The sequence below is a fragment of the Silene latifolia genome, chromosome 9 (genome assembly GCF_048544455.1).
Source record: "Silene latifolia isolate original U9 population chromosome 9, ASM4854445v1, whole genome shotgun sequence".
Lineage (NCBI taxonomy): Eukaryota > Viridiplantae > Streptophyta > Magnoliopsida > Caryophyllales > Caryophyllaceae > Silene > Silene latifolia.
Window position 1 is genome coordinate 212303907 of NC_133534.1, and position 6589 is coordinate 212310495.

Below are 6589 nucleotides of genomic sequence, written 5' to 3' on the forward strand. Positions count from 1 at the left end.
TTCTCATTCTTATCGTTCTAACTTTCATGGCAAGAGACCATTTGTACCTTTTACTTCCAACTATGCCAACAAGAGGAGGTTTGTACCAAGGATACAAGACCATGGAGGACAAGGACCAAGAGTTCAAGAACCTAGAGGACAAGTTCCCACACCAACTAATGAACTTGAGAAGGACCGTAAGTGCTACCATTGTAGGCAAGCTGCACACCCCGGAATTGGATGCTATGGCAAGCCCTTGACTTGCTTCCATTGTAAGAAGCCCGGACATCGTGTTGCCGATTGCCCCGAGAAGAAGAATACTCCTACTCCAAATGCTAGGCCAAGAGGAACTATCTTTGTCATGAGTCGAGCCGAAGTCGCCGCTCATCCCGATATCATTACGGGTATGTTCTCAATTTTTGATCAACCTTGCCTCATTTTATTTGATACCGGCGCATCTTTATCTTTTATATCTTCCAAGTTCTCGGAAAAACTAGCCATTGAGCCTATTCCTAGTGAGGAAACTTCAATATCCTTACCTTCCGGAGAAATATTCTCTTGCTCCCTCACTTTCTCCGACATTCCTATTTCTATTTCGGAAACCGTGTTTCCCGCTAACCTACTTCGTTTTCCCCTTGAGGAATTCGATGTAATTTTGGGTATGGATTGGTTGTCAAAGTATGATGCAAGATTCGAGTGTAGAGACCAAAAGATCCGCCTCAAGAGTCCGCTAGGCACTCGCGTATCCTATAAAGGAGTTCGTTCCCAAGAAGGTGTGAAATTGATTTCCGCTTTGAAGTTGATGAGCATGAAGAGGAAAGGTTACCAAATCTTTCTATGCGTGGTGACTTCTACCTCCCCTTCCTTACCAAAGATCGAAGAAGTGCCCGTGGTTTGTGAGTATGCCGACGTCTTTCCCGAAGAATTGCCCGGAATCCCTCCCGAGCGTGATGTAGAATTTTCTATCGACCTTGTACCCGGAACCGGACCGATTGCTAAAGCCCCGTACCGTATGGCGCCAACCGAGTTGAAGGAGTTGAGAAAGCAACTTGATGAGATGATTGAGAAAGGATTCATTAGACCTAGTGCCTCGCCTTGGGGTGCTCCCGTTCTCTTTGTGAAGAAGAAAGATGGATCCATGAGACTTTGCATTGACTACCGTGAGCTTAACCGTGTTACCATCAAGAACAAGTATCCTCTACCAAGAATTGAAGATTTGTTCGATCAACTCAAAGGTGCTTCTACTTTTTCCAAGATTGATTTGAGATCCGGTTATCATCAAATTCCCGTTCGTGAGTCCGACATCCCTAAGACCGCCTTTAGCACAAGATATGGACATTTCGAGTTTAAGGTGATGCCCTTTGGTTTAACCAATGCCCCTTCTATCTTCATGGACCAAATGAACCGGACCTTCAGTGAGTTCTTAGACAAGTGTGTTGTGGTCTTCATCGACGATATCCTCATCTATTCCAAGTCCGAAGAAGAGCATGCCGATCACCTCCGTATTATTTTGGAGATCCTCCGTCGTCAAAAGTGGTTTGCCAAATTCCCCAAGTGTGAATTTTGGTTGTCTAAGGTGTCCTTTCTAGGCCATGTTATATCTAAGGATGGTGTCATGGTGGATCCTTTGAAGATTGAAGCCGTGATTGAGTGGAAGAGTCCAACCGATGTCGGTGAGATCCGTAGTTTCTTGGGTTTGGCGGGTTACTATCGTCGCTTTGTGAAAGATTTCTCCAAGCTTGCTAGACCGATGACTCAACTTTTGAAGAAAGAGACCAAGTTTGTGTGGACCGAAGCTTGTGAAGGTGCATTCCAAGAGTTGAAGAAGAGGTTGACTACCGCTCCCGTGTTGACCTTGCCCGAGGATGGAATTGATTTTGATGTGTTTTGTGACGCTTCTAAGATGGGTTTAGGTTGTGTTCTTATGCAAAATAGAAGAGTTGTTGCCTATGCTTCGCGACAATTGAGAGTTCATGAGGTGAACTATCCCACTCCTGATTTGGAGTTAGCCGCCATTGTTCATGCCTTGAAGATGTGGAGACACTACCTCATCGGAGTTCATTGTCGTATCTACACCGATCATAAGAGTTTGAAGTATATCTTCACCCAAAAGGATTTGAATATCAGACAACGAAGATGGTTAGAATTGGTGAATGATTACGACGTAGAGTTGTATCATGAAGGAAAGGCAAATGTGGTTGCCGATGCCCTTAGTAGGAAGTCTACTCATTCCTTGAGTGTCATTCGTGTGCTCCCCAACGACCTTTGTGCCGAGTTTCGTAAGCTAAGTTTGCAACTTGTGGAGAGTGGTTTTGATTATCTTGGTGCTATGGTTGCCGAGCCCGTTCTTCACCGAGAGATCCTTGATAGCCTTGTGGACGATGCTACCTTTAAAAGTTTTCAAGCCAAGCTTCTTGAAGGGAAAGCAAAGGATTGTGAGATTGATGCTAGAGGTTACCTTCGTTACCGAGGACGCATGTACGTACCCGATGCCGTTGATTTGAGGAAGAGAGTTCTTGATGAAGCTCATCTTTCCCCTTATTCGATTCACCCCGGAGGAGACAAGATGTATAAAGATTTGAAGCTTCAGTTTTGGTGGCCTAACATGAAGAATGACATTGTGTCATATGTTGGAAGATGTCTTACTTGTCAACAAGTGAAGATTGAGCATAAGAGACCCGGTGGTTTGCTACAACCGTTGGATGTTCCTTTATGGAAGTGGGAGTCCATTTCCATGGATTTTATGATGGCTTTGCCTAAGACCGTTGGTGGAAAGGATGCCGTATGGGTTATTGTGGATAGGTTGACCAAGTGTTCTAGGTTCATTCCTATCAAAGAGACTTGGAGTTTAGACCGTCTTGCTAGTGCTTATGTTGAAGAGATCGTTCGTTACCATGGCGTTCCTAAGGAGATCGTGTCGGATCGTGACCCGCGTTTTTGTTCAAGATTTTGGAAAGCTTTGTAAGATGCTTTGGGTAGTAAGTTGTTGATGAGTACCGCTTTTCATGCCGCTACCGATGGACAATCCGAGAGGACGATACAAACTCTAGAAGACTTGTTGCGTGCTTGTGCCCTTGATTTTCATTTTAGTTGGGAGAAGAGCTTACCTTTGGTGGAATTTTCTTACAACAATAGTTATCATGCTTCTATCAAGATGGCCCCTTATGAAGCCCTTTATGGAAGGAAATGCCGTAGTCCAATTTGTTGGGACCACGCAAGTGATGTTCGTGATCTAGGACCCGACAAGTTAGCCGAGACGATTGATCAAGTGAAGCTCATCCGTGAAAGAATGAAAGCCGCCCAAGATCGACAGAAATCTTACGCCGATGTTCGCCGTCGACCCTTGGAGTTTGAAGTTGGAGATAAAGTGTTCTTGAAAGTGTCCCCGATGAAAGGAGTAAAGAGATTCGGAGTTAAAGGGAAGTTGAGTCCGAAGTACATTGGACCTTATGAAGTGATCAAGAGGATTGGTGCCGTGGCTTATAGATTGGATTTGCCCCCGAGTTTGGGTAAAGTTCATGACGTTTTCTACGTGTCTCAACTTAGGAAATACATTAGCGACCCTAGTCATGTGTTGCAAAATGAAATTCCCGAGCTTGAGCCTAGACTTTCTTTCGAGGAGAGACCGATTCGTATCTTGGATAAGAAGGAGAAGAAGCTAAGGAGTAAAGTGGTGCCCTTGGTGAAGGTTTTGTGGAAGTGTGGTGATGTAGAAGAAGAGACTTGGGAGCCGGAGGCTTCCATGCGTGTCAAGTACCCTAGTTTATTTTCTTAAGGTAATGCCTTTCACTTCAAGTTTCGAGGGCGAAACTTTTTAAAAGGTGGGATGATTGTAACACCCCGCGCTTTCCTTATATTTTTAAATAAACTTTTAAGCGATTTTTATTAAATAATTATTATTTAAAGCTTATTTTCATAAAATATAGCCGTAGCCGTGTAACGGTAATAATAGTGTAGATTTTAATAATATTATTCTCCGACTCGAGTTATAGTAGACTTGGGACGAAAATTCTAGTGGATACCGACTCATTTTGAGTTATTGGGCTTAACTTGACTCATGGGCCTTTTTCCCCTCTTTTCTCTACACAAAACCTCAACTAAACCCTCACAACTTCATCTCCCTCACTTGTAATTTCTGAAATTTCCCAACAACCACCCCACCATTGTTGAACCTTCCCTTACTAACCCTAGAATCACCATATCTCACTCAATTCTTCACCAATCTCGTTCCTTTTCGCGCCATTCTCTTCCTTTTCTCATTTCCCTTCTTTCTAAGTAAGAAAGTTGTCATCTTTTCCTCTTTTTCGAAATTCTCATCTTACAAGGATGTGGATTCTTGACTTAATACCTTTATTTTTGTGTTTAGGGGAGAACTTGGACAACCCGGAGGAGGATAGCTACATCATTGACGAGTCTTTAGAAGATTGAAGTGCAAAAAGGTAACGGTGAAGGGTTACTCGACTTTTATGTTAAATTTGTGTGAATTGTGTAGTATTAGACTCACATGAATGTCAAATTTGATATCTTTCATGCCCTTTGGTGATTTGATGTTGAGTAGAATGCTTGTATGGTAATCCTCACATGTTTAAGGAGTAGTTTTGTGCCTTGTTGAAATATGAGACTTGTCTTAAAGGAATTCTCTCATAATTACATGATTAAACCTCATTTTAATGATTGATAAACAACCCCATATGCTAATTACATCTTGAAAGTGGTAATTTTCTGAGTATTCATCATATTAGAGGAGCATGAAATGATTAAATGAAAGATAGTTGAATTTGGAGGACTTTGGATGTCGTATGATGGTGATTTCGTGCTCTGTGTGTCTCTGTCGGTGGGCCGGCAGCCGGCCTACCAACCGGCAGCGAGACCTTGCCTTCCTGAGATGAAAAATAAGAAGAATTTAGTATTTGCATGTCTTTGCCGGTGGACCGGCAGCCGGTCTACCAACCGGCAAAGCGCCTCTTGTGTTTTGTCAAGTTCAATGTGTGTCCCCGCCGGTGGACCGGCAGCCGGTCTACCAACCGGCAGCGAGGACAATGTAATTTTGGTGCTTCTTATATCTGGGTGTGTTCCCTGCCGGTGGGCCGGCAGCCGGTCTGCGGAACACACACGATCGGTATTTTTACCTTGTTTCATCTATAGCGGTGTTCCCGGTGCCGGTGGGTGGGCACGACGGTCTCACGGCAAAACACACACATCAGCATTTTTTTACCTTGTTTCACCTTGGCGGGTATCCTCCGCCGGTGGGCGGCAGCCGGTGCCCACACCGGCAGAGTGCACCTGATATTGTTTTACTCCTATACTTTATGCATGCTTCACATGAATTGTTTACGTTATGTTTGTGCAACCTTTGTTGCTCGTATTTGTGAACCGAGTGTGACTTTTTACATTGTGAGACTACTCGACATACCTTATTTCATTGCCCTCGGACATTGGGTCACGGTTAGGTGCCATTGTTTCCGAGTTGGGCTATTTTTCCTTCCGCCTCTTCGGACCGGGGGTCACGGTTAGGTGACAAGGTTCCGATTTGAGGTTACTCGACTTTCGGGCACGGTTAGGTGTACCATATTTCGAGTCTTGGATACGATTTGGTATCGTTTGTCGAATCGGGTGTCGTCCATCCCGAGAGTCTGGCCAGGTTTAGACTAGGACCGTATTATGATCGTCGTCCTACCAAGAGGTTGGAGTCTAGAGGGTTGTCTTGTTTGAGTCTATACTTTGTAATTTGTCTTACATTTGAGTTGAGTCAATATTTGACCGTTTGACCTAATTATTCTTCTCTCATTTATGCGTAACTACTCTTATTGCATTTTGTATACTAATCATGATCCTCTCGTCACCGTAAGTATTTATCCTCATGCTTGTTTGTTTAATTACATTCCTAATTACTTGTATTTTGACATATTGTGGATGGGAGAACCCTGAGTTACTCCCCACTGACTGTGGCTTTCATATTTATTATGAATGACAGGTTGGTGATGAAGCTTAAGTGGGCAAGACCGTGTGAGCTAGCGAGTTCTTACCTTGGACCTTATTTAGTTATCACATAATAGACTCACCTACTTTTCGAATCTATGTTAATTCGTGGGATATCTTTTCCCCAATAAATAGACTTGTATTGTAAACTTAAAGCTAACTATCTAAACTTATTTATCGTGTTGGTGATACCTCGCGTTGGACTTCATTAGAAGTCTTAAAAGTTTTAAAAATCTCGTGTTTCCGCCACGATTTACTAGTTATATTTAGTTGCCTCAACGAGGGGTGTCACACCGCATATCACTAGACATAATAGCACTATCAACACGCCATTCACATCCATCCAGATAAATATCATCAATTCGCATTTATTTTCACGCTCACGATTACTACAATCCAACACTTCATTGATTATCAATCTGAACACGAAAATTTATTTCTCATTTCCACAACATCATATGATCACGTCATCATTCATACAAAATACTTACCGTAACGTTGTCCTGCAGAATGGTTAGAATATATGGGTCTCAAGGTATACATCAACTCGATTATATCGAAGGTTTTCCTTCTAACTACCCCATTCACTCAATTTTCTCTCGGGTTACCTGGTTCAAAACTGAGAGGGCAA